This window comes from Pteropus medius, unplaced genomic scaffold, assembly GCF_902729225.1.
Source record: "Pteropus medius unplaced genomic scaffold, Ma_sr-lr_union100, whole genome shotgun sequence".
NCBI lineage: Eukaryota > Metazoa > Chordata > Mammalia > Chiroptera > Pteropodidae > Pteropus > Pteropus medius.
Window position 1 is genome coordinate 17,110,465 of NW_024352786.1, and position 15,779 is coordinate 17,126,243.

At 44.3% G+C, this 15,779-nt stretch overlaps 1 long non-coding RNA gene across 1 annotated transcript; it reads right to left on the reverse strand.

Moving 5' to 3' along the window:
* Positions 1–2,312: 2,312 nt before the first annotated feature.
* LOC120591135 (uncharacterized) lies at positions 2,313–9,494 on the reverse strand. The gene is made up of 3 exons (XR_005649845.1): positions 9,432–9,494; positions 7,396–7,563; positions 2,313–2,385 (listed from the first exon to the last, which is right to left on the reverse strand). It is a non-coding gene; the product is annotated as an uncharacterized LOC120591135 (long non-coding RNA).
* Positions 9,495–15,779: the final 6,285 nt, after the last annotated feature.

Below are 15,779 nucleotides of genomic sequence, written 5' to 3' on the forward strand. Positions count from 1 at the left end.
GAAAGCATTTACAGACATTGTTCTAGGAATTGGACAGGAAACCAGGGCATGGGAGAAGGTGGTAAACCCGATATCTAATCAAAGAAAAAAAAGGAAAAACATCTTTCTGGGGGCTCCTCTCAGGACCCTGGACAGTTCTTTTCTTTGTAATAAATTCACCTGAGAATTGTACTAAACTCAAGTCATTTTTAAAGCTCTTTCTCCTTTAAAAAGAAAACAGCAAAGGGATGTGTGTTTTACGCCACGAGATAGCTGCAGGTTTGTGTTTCCTTTTGCTTAGTATTAATCTCCACATTCAAGTCGAGGCTGCTTTCGCTGAGTCAGCGCCGTTCCTTTAAGTGACCTGATTCTGTAATTCCATTATTAATATTATGAAAATGGCTTTCCTCTACACTATTTTGTGCTATCAATGGAAAACCACAGTTCCAAAATGCATTAGCCGTGGCCAGCTCAGGCAGGATTATTTGCATCAATACAAACCGAGTTAATCATCGGGCTATTTGAATAATCAGTCACGTGGCGCCAGGCACCACGCGGGGCACTCAGCCGCGCCTTGTCTGAGCCGCACGATTTCGTTTGGGTCCCACGTTCCCCTAAGCACTGCAGATTTCCCTGATCGCTATCACCGCAACATCGTGCCATTTACTTTGCGATTTTTCTTCTCCTGCCCCGACAGTGATGTAAGTCCATGCCCGGCCTCCTAATCAGCAGGTCGGGGTGGTAAATGGCATGTGTTAAAACCGATAAGCCTAAGGAGAGAAAGAAACGTTCATTAGGAAAAAAGAAAGAGACCGGGAAGAATAAACATCAAAAAAGCAAAGATGCCTCTTATTTTTAACAAATGTTAAATTGCCTTTGGTGTCTCAGGGCTTGAGGCAATATTTTACTGGTTTACAATTTGCAAAACCAAAAGACAGATAGGGATGGGAGTTGCGGGGACAGTGCAAATTAGATGCTAATAAGGGGGCTTTTGATGAGATGCGTTTCAACCTACGCACCTTTCCACACCTAAACCACCTGGGACTGTCCGGGATTTCCCACTGACGATCTTGCTGGAGATCATCAAAAAATTAGGGAGTTGGAGGGAGGGGAGGAAGAAGGGGGAGGGGGCAAGGAAATCTTATTAAAATGCAAATCACATCACTTTACTCCAAGTTAAAGCACGAGCTGACTTGGGGCTGTGTGATCAAAACCCACCTGTCTCTCCAGACCCTTGCTCCACCCTCTGCCCCCTCCACACCCCAAAACACATCCCCCCTCTCTGTTCCAGTCTTCCTCCCCTGTATGGTGCCTCCTCCTTTAAATCCCGGTCCTCCTCCCTTTGTGCTGCTCTGCCTCCCTGTAATGCTCTTCCCTCCGGTTTCAGATGCTGTTATGTTCTCTGACAAGCCTTCCCGGACCCCTTCTAGAAGGGGCTGCTGCGCCCCTCTTTTCTTGAGCAGCCTAGGAGTCCCCCTTGTAACACTCCCCACACTCCTGACAATTGCTCACCATCTGCAGTGGGTTGAATGGTAGCCCCCCAAAAGATATATCCACATCCTACATTCTGGGACCTGTGAATGCAACCTTATTTGGAAGAAGGGTCTTTGTAGGTATAATTAAGTTAAAGAACTCGCTATGAGTTCATCCTGGATTGTCCAGATGGGCCCTAAACCCAATAGTAAGTGTCCTTATGAGAGACACCTAGAGGAGAGACACAGAGAAAAGGAAGAGGCCAAATGAAGGGTGAGGCAGAGGTAAAAGTGGTTCTGCCTGGAGGAATTCACCCTGCCCACATCTCCTTTTGGGGTGGCCCAGATACCCAGAAGGAGAGACTCTCTTTCTCTACCCCAATTTTAAATTCTCAGGGGAGAATCTCTGATTGGCCAAACTTGGGTCAAACACCCACCTTTATCAGTCAGGGCAGGGGTGAAAATGTGGCTGTAAGGCGTCACCCAGTTTTGTGGTTCTTAAAGCAGAAATGTTGAGCAGATAACCTAGGAGATACCCCTATAGCTCTACTGAGTTTATCCTATATCTCAGGCTTCTAAGTGGTCCATTGTCTCTGTAGCTACCACATCCTTCATGGGCTGCCAGCCTTGTGAATGGACAGACAGTCAGTACACAAGAGCAGAATTTGATAGGTAGCCTGTGCTCAATCCTAATGCACCCAGACTTATGTGTGTTCCCCTTGAAAAGTATAAAGAGTGAAGTCAGTCTCCATCAGTACATGCTAGAGACCCAGGCTCTTGCAAATATGATTATACCAGAGGAAAAAACATATTAAAAAAAAAATCTCACAATAAAAAAAAGAACTACTTAGAGGCACTTACCATAATGAAGGTACATTAAAGTACAACAAATAAATGTCCTCTTGAAAGAACTTCCACAGATAAAACGCTTCAACTGGCAGAGGAAGAAGGACCAGAAATGTCAGAACTGAAAGGCAAAGTAACAATAATCTAATTCAATGGCCTCACTTGACAGATGGCGAATCAGCCTCGAAGGGAGAAGTGACTTGCCCCATCTCACTCTTAGCCAGTGAGAGAGCCCTAGCTAGTCGTTAGCTCTCCCACGTCCCTGGTTAGTGCTATTATTGGCCCCTCTCTCCTCATGCAACTGTAAGCAAAACCAAAATTTTTAAAGTTCAGGGAGAAGAGAGGACAGAAGCCCAGGGAAAGGCAAAGAGACTCATCCCAACAGATCAGAATGCCCTGGAGAAATCCCTTTGAAACCAGCCTAGGATATGGTAAGTGTTCAGTGAACAGCATCGAAGGAATTATGACTTGCTGGTACTCAGTAAGGCTCAACATTTACAAACAGTAGTCTCTCTTGAAAGGACAATGGCCAGTGACAAGAATATTCCATAAGGTTATTTTCTTATCACTTTCTTCACAAAACAATTGTGTTATTTTGTGTATGAAGGACTGAGATCTTTATTCCTGATCCCCATACAGTTCTGGAATCCAGAGTGATTTTAGAAAAGGACTTATGGGAAGTTTATGATCCCTTTGCCAAGACCTCCAATCTTTGACACACAGTCCTTGATGGGCCAGTGAAGAGGCGTGTCCAAGCCCTCCTCCCAGGACTTTGAATCTTGAATTTTGGTGACTGTGAATTGTGATTCATAATAAGAAATATATATTTGGTCTTAGTCATTTGTTCTTGGCAAAGAGCTCCCCAAACCCCTGGAATTGTATAAGATGAGAGCGATAAAGGTGTCTTTTCTTATGCAAATGAGATTACTTTTGGAAATTACCTAGGGCTGGGGGCTGTTTGCCAGAGGAACCAACCATGGGATTTGTGGGTAACAAAGCCTCCAGAAAATCCCTAAAAATGCCCATCCACAGACGACTGGATAAAGAAGTTACAGTTCACACATACAGCAGAATATTACTCAGCCATTAAAAAAATGAAATCCTACCATTTGCAATGACAGGGATGGACCTAGAAGTTATTACGCTGAGTGAAATAAGTCAGACGGAGAAAGATAAATACCATATGACTTCACTTATATGTGGAATCTAAGGAACAAAAAGAACACACTAATCAAAAACAGACTCACAAATACAGAGGACAATCTGGTGACGGCTAGAGGGGAGGGAGATTGGGGGCTGAGAGAATGGGGTGAAGGGTTAAAGAGGTACAAATTAGTAGTTGATAGATGGTCATGGGGATGCGGAGCATGGCACAGGGAATGTAGTTAGCATTAATACGATAGCTAGGTGGAGAGCCAGAGGGAAGATAGAGTAATCAGGGAGATCGTTTCATAAACTATATAAATGTCTAACCAATGCATTGTATACCTGAAACTAATAAAAAGAAAAATCGTAAAGAAAAAATCCCCAAAGTTCAGGGTTTGGAGAGCTTCTGGGCTGGTGGACACATGGATTCGGGGAGAGTGGAGTGCAAGCTCCGAGCCCTTTCCTCATACCTTGCCCTAGGCATCTCTTCCATCAGGCTCTTCTGAGTTATATCCTTTTATAATAAAATGGTGACCTAGAAAGTAAAGTGTTTCTCTGACTTCTGTGAGCCGCCCTAGCACATTAATGGAACCCAATTAATGGGTCACTGGAACCTCTGATCTATACCCATCGACAACCTGGACTTATCATTGGCCTCTGAAGGAGGAGAGGGAGGGCAGGTGTGTGGAACCGAAAGAGTTAGAACTGTCAACTCCAGTCACCAAATATTTTTAGTGCACGATGATTCCATTGTCTTCTCAACAACCTACCCTCACTTCTCTTTAGATTAACTTTTACTGAGGGAAAGTTTGGACTGGTAGAACATTAGGAAATCAGTTTTTCTCCAAAACCTAAAACAGGTTACACGATAAGCTCTTGTGCCCAGTCACCACATTTTTCATGTGTGGCGGTCAAGTCTGCAAGGGTGAGGATGACGAGAAGCATGTTATTAGGCCCTGTTCTGTCCTATTTTGCACAGATACTCCGTGCAGTTGGGCCTTAAGTGTAGGAAATAGGAAGTTGCCATCAGCGTTTTGTCAGATGCTCTGGAAAGAGCCCTCTTGGTCTGCTTTCTTGCTCTGGAATTCCTGGGTCCCATCCCCTTAACTACCTCTTTTTAATTAAAGCACTGAAGTGTATATAAAGGTTGTTAACACTGAAAGAGATAAGACCCCAAGGGAAACAAAGCAGATATATTTTGACGGACAGAGAGAAGGGCCAGAGAATGAAGGCGAGCAGCCACAGGAGGCCGAGCCCACACAACGGTGGGTGAAGACTGGCTCAAGGGGATGGTGTCACGAGTCCACCCTAAGGCAGACAGAAGAGTCTGGATGTCAGGAGCCCTCCTCTGTGCCGTGCAGATGGAGATGATCATCTGAGACCCACTAGGACCCTGGAAGGACCACTTCAGGTGAAGAGACACAGAGGATATGAGAATTACTGGAACCTCTGACTCGCCACAGCATCTCTGACAAGGAGCCTTAGCAGTAGCTGACACTGCTTGTTGATTCCCATACACCCCCTCACTCTGTTCTCTCTGCCATCCATCTGGTGAGCAGGGCTACTGTCAGCTCCACTTTAGAGGACGAAAAGAGTGTCAGGAATGCTTTATACATAGATCCAACATCCCCAGTGGATGCCTGAAAGTACGGATAGTACCGAACTCTAAATATATTATGTTTTTTTCCTATACATACATACCAATGTTAAAGTTTAATTTATAAATTAGGCACAGTAAAAGATAAACAATGATAATAATAAAATAGGACAATTATAACAACATACCATAATAAAAGTTATGTGGACTCCCTCTCAAAATAGCTGATTGCACTATACGTACAGCGTGGAGATGCTGGACAAAGGGATGATTCACGTCTCGGGCGGGATGGAGCACTCAGAATGGCGTGCAGCTTAAAACTTATGAGCTGTTTCCTTCTGGAATTTTCCATTTAATATTTTCAGAGCATAGCTGACTGCAGGTAACTGAAATTGTGGAAAGCAAAGCCGTGGATAAGAGCAGGGGCTACTGGGACTACTATAGTTTGCGATCTCATTGATTGCAAGGGGCCAAGGTCCTGTTTATACAAGGGTAAAAAAACATCATTTCTTTCAATCCACAATAAGAAGACAGAAGATGCTTCTATGTGCCATAAAAACCGTAGACCAGGTTCCAGCAGCCACAACCCAGAACGGCCATGCCGACTTCTTCCTTTCTGACCATGTGCCAGGCCTGCCCTTTCGCCCCAGGTCTCCAGTCTGATGGTAAAGCTTTCGAAGACTCTGCTGGCTCTCACTGCCCTGGGCCTTACGTGGAATCAGCCTGCCCTAATGTCAACTTTTGTGCCTCAGAGGATGAGGCATGGGTTCTTTTAAGCTCTGAAGGCTCCTGGGAATCTTATTCCTACAAGTCCCCTCCCTCCAAGACCTCAAAGGGAGAGGCAACCTTTGTCAAACCACAAAACAATACTTATACCCTATTCCCAGGAAAATGTGAATTTCCTGGCCTTACAGGTTCTTTGACCCCTGAACAAGTTTTCTAAGTCTGTTTTCTGCAAAATGAAAATAATAATAGTACCGACCTCGTATGACAGTTGTACATTTCGATGAGATAATACTTGCAAAGTACTGAGCATGCACATGCCAGGTAGGTAATAAAACTTAAATAAAATTTTGCTATCGTTGTTATTCACCTATATTTGCATAAATGAGGTTTTCCAAATGACCCTCTGCAGAAGGAAGACCTGCTTCAATCTGTCTTTGCCTCGGTCTATGCCTGTTGCAGCGGGAATCTCTCAACTGAAGCCTGCCCTCCTCTGCTTACACACCAGTTATCAGTCCCCGCACTCTGGCCGACCTTTCAAAGCATCGTTGTCTGCAGGTTATTCTGCAGATTAATGCTCCTTGTCTTCTATTCATCTCTAACTCCCCTCCCCCCGCCACACACACACACCAGGTACTTAGAAAAAAACAGCTTTCAAAAGACAGAAAAAATACTTAATGTAATCTCTATTCTTTTCTCTGATTACTGATACAGAGAAGCACACTGGAGCAAATATTTAAAATGAAATAACACCTTGCCATGTCTCTGTATTACCCAGTACACAGGAGTCTCTGTCTAGTGATAAAGTTTGCCCACAATTCAAGTCCTGGGATAGCAACCACTCTGTAAGTGCCCAGCATCACCCATGCATTCATTTATCTCCTAGATAACAAGACCTTAGCAACTGTCACTTAAACGCCATTAAGATGGGGAAATTAAAGGAAGCCAGGATTTAAATAGACTGGTGAGCTTCAATGCGATTCTATGGAACACACAAAATCATCAGCTAATGTGAAAGTGACTAAATGGAAGACTGGATCAAGGGCTGTTAAGAAAAGGGTTCACGTTGCAATGTGCATTTATGGGAAGGCTGTTCAAACATCTCCTGCCTCACACCTCTCCTCTTCAATTACTCACTTCAAGACCTGATTTGTTTTCTAAGATATAGATACAAGGCAAGCATCATTCATTCGACCCAGCTTTTATTGGGTTCCTATGTCACCCACTGGAGACACAGAGATGGAACTGTCAGGGTCCTGCCTGACAGGGACTCATGGTAGAACGTGCTGCTGAACATGGGAAAGCCAATAATGTAGAGGGGGCGGGTAGAGAATGTTGGGGGCCACAGAGAAGGAAGAGTGCTGCTAACTGGGGGTCTCTGGGAAAGCATGACAGAGAACATGGTTCAGAAGAGCACTTAGGGCCGAGGTGCTCACGGCAGAGAAGGGGCCCTGTACCTGGACGAAGGAGTAAAGACTCGAAGGAAAGAAAATGCTGAGTGTTTTCACAGACTGGCAAGCCTGACAATAAGGTGAAAAGGAAAACGATGTGTTCAGTCTGCCGGTAACAGAAACCCAGACTTAATTAATTAGCTAATTAATTAATTAAGTAAGTAAGTAAGTAATGAACAACCTGTAGGTTCTAGATGTTTTCGGGTTCATTCCGTGGCTCCATTATGTCATCGGATACTCCGGCTCTGAGCACCCTTCTCTTCTACCAGTCTCAGAGAGGTGGTCTTCTGCTCTGGTGCTCGTCACCTCATGATGATGGCTGTCACATTTGCAGACATCATGTTGTCATCTAGTGTCCCAAAAAGGAAGATGCAAGAGCCATCGGAAAATAATTCTCCTATCAGAAAATACGAAATTTCCAGAACCATGCCCCCAGCTGACTTCCTCTTAGGTCTGAAAATAGGCTGTGTGCCTAATCCCATCTCTAAGGAAGGTTGGAAAAGTGAGTATCTGGCAAAGGAGTATAAATAAAATCACCATGACTGGATTAGATCAATCTTGATTCGTCCCTGAGGAGAGGCACGTGATCGGGTCAGTAATGAACGGTACCACAGTATTATATTATTAATGTTTGAGACAGGCAAAACAGCATGGAGAATAACAACTCTTACCCAGCTTAAAAAATAACTCATTGCCGGTGTAGTTAAATCCCTCTCGTAGGACCCTCCAAGTCCCTCCCCCTCTTCTATCTACCCAGGAGGAACTTCTGTCCTAATTTTAGAGGTTTCTCATTTATTTTCATTTCTCTCTCTCTCCCTCCCTCCCTCCCTCGTTCCCTGCCTCCCTCCCTGCCTCCTCTCTCTCTCTCATATTTAGAATTCAATTTATAGAATTGGTGCATGTATTGAACTTCTATAAAGATACTATACTGCAAATATTCATTTGCAAGTTGCTTTCTTTTGATCAATATCATGTTTGTGGAATTAATCCATACTGACTCATGCAGCTCTAGTTCATTCCTTTTCACTGCTATGTGGAATTCTATTATAGATATGACACAATTTATTTCTGCCCTGGATAGACACTGGAAAGTTTCCAGTATTTTACTATTATAAACAATACTTCTATGATTACTTTTTATGTCTCCTGACATATGTGTGTAAGTGTGTGTATATATATACATATATATATGTATATATATATATAGAGAGAGAGAGAGAGAGAGAGATGCATATATCTATATATATGTGACTTCATCGTATATATCTAGAAGTATAATTTTGAGTAATAGTATATGCATATCTTCAACTTTCCTGGGTGCTGTCAAATTTTTCTCCTAAGGAGTTGTACCGATTTTCATTCACTGAGAAGCACTGAGCAAGAGGACCCATTACTTTACATCGTAACCAAAACTTGGTACTGTCAGATGTTTTAGTTTTTGCCAAACTAATGGTGTGAAACGGCATCTAATTTTAGTTTTAATTTGCATCTTCTTTGTTAATAATGAAGTTAAGCATCTTTTCCTGTGTTTATTGGCAATTGATGTTCCCGTTCCAGTAAATTATATCATAATCATTTTGTCCATTTTTGCTAACCTATTTGTCGTTTCCTCTTTGAATAAAGAAGTTCTTTATGTCTTCTGGATATTGATACTTTATTTCTTCCTAACTGTGGATTACCTTTTCATGTTCTTAATGGTATCTGTTGATGAATAATTTTTTGTTGTTGTTTTAACGTATTATAAATTTGGATCATGAAATCCTTTTCTCCATCGAGTCATAAAAATGTTCTATGCTCTTGTAAAAGTGTTTAGACTTTCATATTTCAGTCTTTCTACAATTAGGGTTTTAACCCACATGGTGCTAGGAGGGTCACTGTATTTTTCTCCATATTAATAAGCAATTGCCAATAAATAAAAAACATTAATCGAACATTGCCATTTTCCGACTGAGCCGCAGTGCCAGCCAGATTTACATGGAGTGGGTCTTGGCACAGGCAAGTAGAGCTCTGCCAGCGCCACACTTTCTTTACTGTGGCTTCACAATCTGTCTTAAGAGCTGGTAGGGAGAGTCCCCCTCCTTGTTCTTCCCCTCCAGAATCATCTGTTAGCATAGCATCAAATCTGGAGGGACCCTTGTTTCCCCCTGCTCCTTCCAGCCAGTCTACACGACACTGGCTGCTTGCTTTACTAGTTAACCCACATATAGCATCTCTCACCTTTTAATTTGCACATTCAGCAAAGGGTGGGTGTTTTCTACTTCTCCAAGCCGAAAGATTCACTTTCCATTTGAAGTTCATCTGAAAACAGACAGGCCATTAGCAGAATTGCATTTAGAAGACAATTTCAGTGTCCTAATTAAACCTCACCTAGAAAGTGAGCAATAGTCTACTTAACTGCCTCCCGCCCCCAGCAAAATATAAACTACCCCTAAGCCAGGGAAAGCCATAGTGCACGCAGCTTCAGGAGATCTCAGTCATCAGGTGAATGGCCAACAGGGATGGGGGTTGGAGTGGAGGAGTTTTAATTTGGCAGAGGCTTCTCGCCAGGGGCTTTCCTAAGCCCCACCTTCTCCCTACTCACCACCCACTTCCTTCTTTCCCAGGATAGGGCGAGAGTGAACATTCCATTCTACCTCTTCCAGGCCTCCTCCGTCTTCTCAGAATCTAACTTAATGTTCAGATTGTCTCATTCCAAGTTCCAACCACTAGTGTCCCTTCAATTCTCCTGTAGAATTCCTAATTTCTGCTTATATACTTCTAACTGCTGTTTTTTCATGCATTCGTATTTATATGTATCTTCAAAAATGTTTTAGGGGAAGGAAGAATCTCAATATGTGTCTCGTTTACAGATAAGGAGCTGCACCTCAGGGAGACGAAGCAATGTGTTCAAGAATTCGCGGAGCGTCTGGGATAAGAGCTTCAGAGTCTCTCTTCTCAAGTCTCTGTTCTCTCACAGGGGCCTGATGGCCCAAGGAGCGAAGCTGCAGTGGCCACTGTGGCTGGACAAGTACTCACCACGATGCTCCTTTTTGCTAAGGTCTGTCCAGGAAACCATAAAGAAGCAGCAGAACTTGGCTTCAAGGAACTTGATCCCCAAGCTCTGTGTGTGTGCGTGCGTGTGTGTGTGTGTGTGTATATGTACCCCCTTTAATAATTAAGTGCGCCTCTGAAACTCGGCAGGAATGGTGATTCCCCCCACCGTGTCAATTCCTTTTCAATTCCTCAGTGTTCTAACACACCAGATTTTAAAAGCTGCTCAGTAAAGGAGAAAAAATCTTGACACCAACTTTAAAGCTCTATTTGCCCAGCAGGAACCATCATTTTGCTATCAGCACAGAGACCTTGCCTGCCAGGCGGGTTCAGAGGCCCCGTCCAGAATGCAGAAAAAAGAATCGTAACAAATGGCGAGTGTGTTAGCGCAGGTGTGGGGGGTCCAGGACGGGCTTCCTCAAAGAGCTCAGACACCACAGGAAGACTGTGCCCAAGGGCGAGCGGGTCTAACCTGGTTGGGATACAGTCAGCCCACCGAGGCCAGGGTGCGCCCTCTCACTCACACATGGGGACACCCAGTTCCCACTCACAGGCGCACTTACGTCTGACCCGGCGGCTTCACACTGAGCGGCCATCAGAATCTCAGCATGGCTCCGTAAAGCAGACTGAGGTCCAATCCCAGAGTCTCTGGTCCAGGCAGGCGCACGGCGGTGGGGCCCAGGAACTTACATTCCTACCGTGGTCCCAGAAAAGCGATGCTGCTGGACCACGAGCCACACATGAGAACTGTGGCTTTGCTGAGTTCAATTAAACATGGTAAGATTCTCATATACCATAGAGGTGCCAGGCACGGTGGGGACAGAGAAATAAATAAGGTGCAGTCTAGTTGTCTTGGGGTCTAAGAGTCAAAGAGTCAAACACTTTCCCTGCCTCCTGCGGGGATGCTTCTTATGCTTTTGAGATAATGTGTTTCCAATAGGACCACCCAGGAAGCTTGAAAATACACAGACTCCTAGGCTCCTCCCAGAAAATGCAGAAATGGTATCCGGAATCTGCATTTTCAACAAGCTCCCCAGGCAATTCTTAGGATCACGAAAGTTGAAGACAGACTTGACTTAAGGCCTGATTTTCCAAAAAGCCCGGAACTTCTACTACAAGAGAGGTCTCAGGGTAACTCACCAGTGCTCCCCCTTCCGTTATCTATTACCTGGTAGAAATTATTCTGAAAGAATCTGGCTCTTTACCCTGAAGAAAGAGCCCTGGAATAACAAGGGAAGAGATAAAGAAAGGAGTTAGACCAAAGAACAGGTAGATCATCAGAGGCCTGGCGGGAAGGCATGAGATGCTGCGAGGTTTCCGGAGGTGACGGGGGGATTGCAAAATGGCCACGATACTCTGTAGCTCCTCCCCAAGAGAAGTGGAATCTGTTTCTCCTCCCCTTGAGTCTGAGCTGGTCTGTGACCTGCTTTGATCCACAGAATGTGGTAGAAGGGAAATTATGCAAGCTCCGTTCCTAGATTTCCACAGGCCTGGCAGCTTCCCTTTGGCTGTACTTGTCACTCTGCTGTCACCCTGAGGACAAGGCCAGCCAGTGGGCTGGAAGATGAGGGACCACATGAAGAAGGCCAGTCCAAAGCTACTCTAATCTTTTATAAACCAGCAAGCCCCAGCCACAGGCCACAATGCCTGGCAAGATGGGCCGGATCAGAACTGTCCTGCTGCACCCAGTTCAAACTACCTGCAGAATTGTGCACTAAATGGATGCTGTTATTTTAAACCACTACATTTTGGGGTGGTTGGTTACATAGCAAAACGTTAACTGAGACAGAAGGGAAGCCAGGAAGTGTTAGGGAGACTTTGAAAGCCAATTCCGATGTTGGAGCATTTTGCCTTAGGCCAGATCTAAGTGCTGGGCCCCTGCTTTGTCATAAGGCTGCCTTCTGGCTTCCCAACCCCATTCCCCCCCTCCTCAAAATTCAAAGCTTTTCACTGAGAAGTGAACAGAAAAATTCAGATCCTTTTAACGGCTCAGCCTTGCTCATGGTCCTATTGTCCTGGGCTCGTCACACGTTTAGTTTAGATGGGATGCAGCTGCCTTTTCCTCGCTTGTCTCTGTTGCTGTCTAAGAAGGCAAAGCAGGTCAGACCCCTGTACACACACACCTAAGGAGTGTCCTGCAACGTCTTGTGAGTAACTGGACCCTGATGAACTCTCTGTGCAGTGGGCATTCACGCTGAGCTAACTCAGCAAATGGGGTAGGCCGAGAGGCAGGTGGCAGTGATGGAGGACAGCAAGCAAGGTTCTGGAACCCAATCCTGCCTGGTCCCATGGGAACCTTGGGTTAGGCACTTAAGCATCCTGGACTCCAGGTCCTCAGTTGTTGGATTCAATCACCGACAAGTTTCTAGGGATCTGGAGAGCTTGGGATGAAGCTGGCTTTGTGGGTGTGCAGCCCACACAGATGCACAAGCTCCAGGCTCAACAAAGCCCCATGCTTGGTGTAATGCTCAACTTTAGTCATCTTGAAATTCTTAACCATTTTATCTTTGAACTTGGATTTTGTAAGCGAAGTCCAACGGGACAATGGAGCATACACATGAGCAGAGGAGATCTACCCAGCTCCTTGCCACCATATTCACAAATAATGTTCATGGTTCTCCATGAGCACAGAATGTCTGTGAACCCACAATGTGGCGACTTTAGCAAGACTCACATCTATGACTGAGTAACGGGCAGTGACAGCCCTGAGAGATTGTGCTTCTGTTCAAACCAGAACTTGCTTCAAATACAGAAGAAAGGCAATGGGTTTTAAGAAACACAAACAACCAGAGTTAATGAGATGAATGCGTATACCCCACTCCCAAAATGCATACATTGCAGTCCCAACTCCTAGGACCTCAGAATGTGACCCTCTTGGGAAACAGAATCTTTGCAGATATAATCGGTTAACAAGAGGTCATACAGAGTAGGGTGGGCCCTACTCCAATACAACTGGTGTCTTTGCAAAAAGGGGAAATTTGGACACTGACTTGCACACAGGAAGAACAGCATGGAAAATGATTGTGATGCTGTCAAAAGCCAAGGAAATACCAGGAGCCCGGAGAGAGACTTGGAAGATCCCATCCCTGAGCCTTCAGATGGGGACGTCCCTGCCAACCCCGGGATCTCAGACTTCTAACCTCCAGAACGGTGAGACAATAAATTTGCGTTATTTCAGCCACTCTGTGTGCGGGGCTTTGTTAAAGCACCCTGGAAAGTGAATCGGAAGCCTACTGCATCCTTTTTTTAATTCACACAATTTCCCTGAGTTAGTCAGCCACTAATGCTGAAAATGATGACAGAGAAGGAAAGATAGCAAACTCATAATTCCTTTTCTTTTCCATCCTTCCTTACTCATCAGTAGGCCAAAGGGAGAGAGTTTAGCACAATGTGCATGTATCAAGAAATGAAATTTAGAACAGCAGAGTTTCTTTTGTGTAGCTTTTCAGCTGTTCTGGTAAGAAAAAATATACATAGGCATATAGAAGCTACAAAATATGAATTGTATCATTTCGGTGATCCTATGAGTTAAATCTGCTTATATTTGCATTTTAAAGAGGCATTGCACAATATAAAAACGAACAGCAAAATTCATGTTAATAATTAAAAATTTAATTTTAATTTACTTAGAACGACATTAAGTGCAAATATAAAACACTATGACAAGTTGAAAGAGAGACCATGGTAAAAAGAAAAACTTTTTATTTTACTACCTTTAATGGCACTTTTTTCCTGCTTTAAAAAAAAAAAAAAGGGACCTGTATTTTGCATTTTCATTTGCACTGAGCCTTGCAAATGATGTAGCTGGCCCAGTTTTAGAATCAGCCAAGAGCTGCAGGAAATGATATTTCTATTCAGGTGCTCTGAACTTTTGGCTTTTCCCCAACTCCAAAATCAGGATATTCCTGATATTGTTTCTTATAACTATTTATATGCATATAACAAACACAGGTTTTACATAATCACAGAACTCAGGTGTACAAAATGTCACCTTTTTCATTTTCCCATAACTGATACAAACTTAGTTCTCTAGACTTGATGGAGGGAAGAAATTGCCAATTTAAGGAAACTCAGTGACTTTGGGGTTTGAACTCAGTCAATTCAGGACACTCTCCCTGCAAACTCCTCTGAACGCACACACACACACACACACACACACACACACACACACACACACTCCCCAAGGAGGGATCAAAATGTAGGAAGAAATTCCTGGCCTGAGGTCACCAGCATTCATCCATGCTGACTTGTAGAGATGTAAATTCTCGTTAACTTTTAGTCTTCAGTCCTCATCCCTCTGGAGAGGTAGCTGAAATGTGGGAGGCCTGCTCTCTCCTCCAGTCCAAATAGCTCCTTCAGCATCTCTGCCTTTTTTATCTCTTTGTGCTCCCTGTGAAGCCCTTCCCGGTCCCGGAGCCTGCCTTGCCTCTTCTCACTTCTCCCGGGTATGGTGGGGACTCAGGGGTTTGACTCAGTCCTCTTAGCCTAGACCAGGGGTCAGCAATCAGGGCTCGGGGGCCAAGTCTGGCCCACTGCCTGTTTTTATAAATTAACTTTTGTTGGAACACAGTCATGCCCGATCGTCTACATTTTGTCCATGGCTGCTTTCGCTCTACAATGGCAGAGTTAAGCAGCTGTGACAGAGAATGTACAGCCCACAAGCAAAAATATTATTATCTGACTCTTTACAGTAAAAGTTTGCTAACTACCAGCCTAGACATACTGGCTGCTACTTCTAATTACTGTTATTTCAATGCAGTAGGTGTTCTTTTCTTCTTTGGCAAGTTTTCTGCCTCCTCAGAAAGCGAGGCTTAGGTCTTCTCTGCTTTGTAGAATCCCCCAAACATACCTAGAGTTTCCACCTGCCCCTCTAGGAAGGCGGGGCATTTGTCTAGTCCCAAGATGGACATTTATCCTTGTCTTAACCTTGGTGACATTCTCTCTGCTTATTCTCTCCCACATCTACCACAGTAAGCCATCAGATCACATTCCCTCTTCGGACAAGAAAACTGATTTTATATCCTCAAGCATTAGCCACGTGTATTCATTAGTTATTATCGCTGCATAACAAATTATCCGAAACTTAACAGCTCAGCCAAACAAACATTTATGATCTCACAGTTTCTATGCGTCAGGAACCTGGGTATGACTAGCTGGGTGTCTCTGCCTCGCAGTCTCTCCCAAGACTGCCATCAGTCTGTCATTATCCGGGCTACAGTCATCTCAAGGCTCAAATGGGGGAGGATCTACTTGCAAGCTCCCTCAGGTGGAGGTGGCAGGCCCCAAAAGACTACCTCCAAGCCCACTCACGTGACCTCTCCAAAAGGCCGCCTCATGACACAGAAGCCGGCTTCCCCCAGCAGAAGCAACCCAAGAAAGAGAGAGAGAGCTCCCTCAAATGAAAGCTACAGTCTTTTTATACTCTGTTCTTGGAGTGACATCTCATCACTTCTGCCATGTTCTATTCTATTTGATCCGATGTACCATGTTCCATTTAAGTAGGTGGCCTTAAAACCACCACATCACTCTTATGCT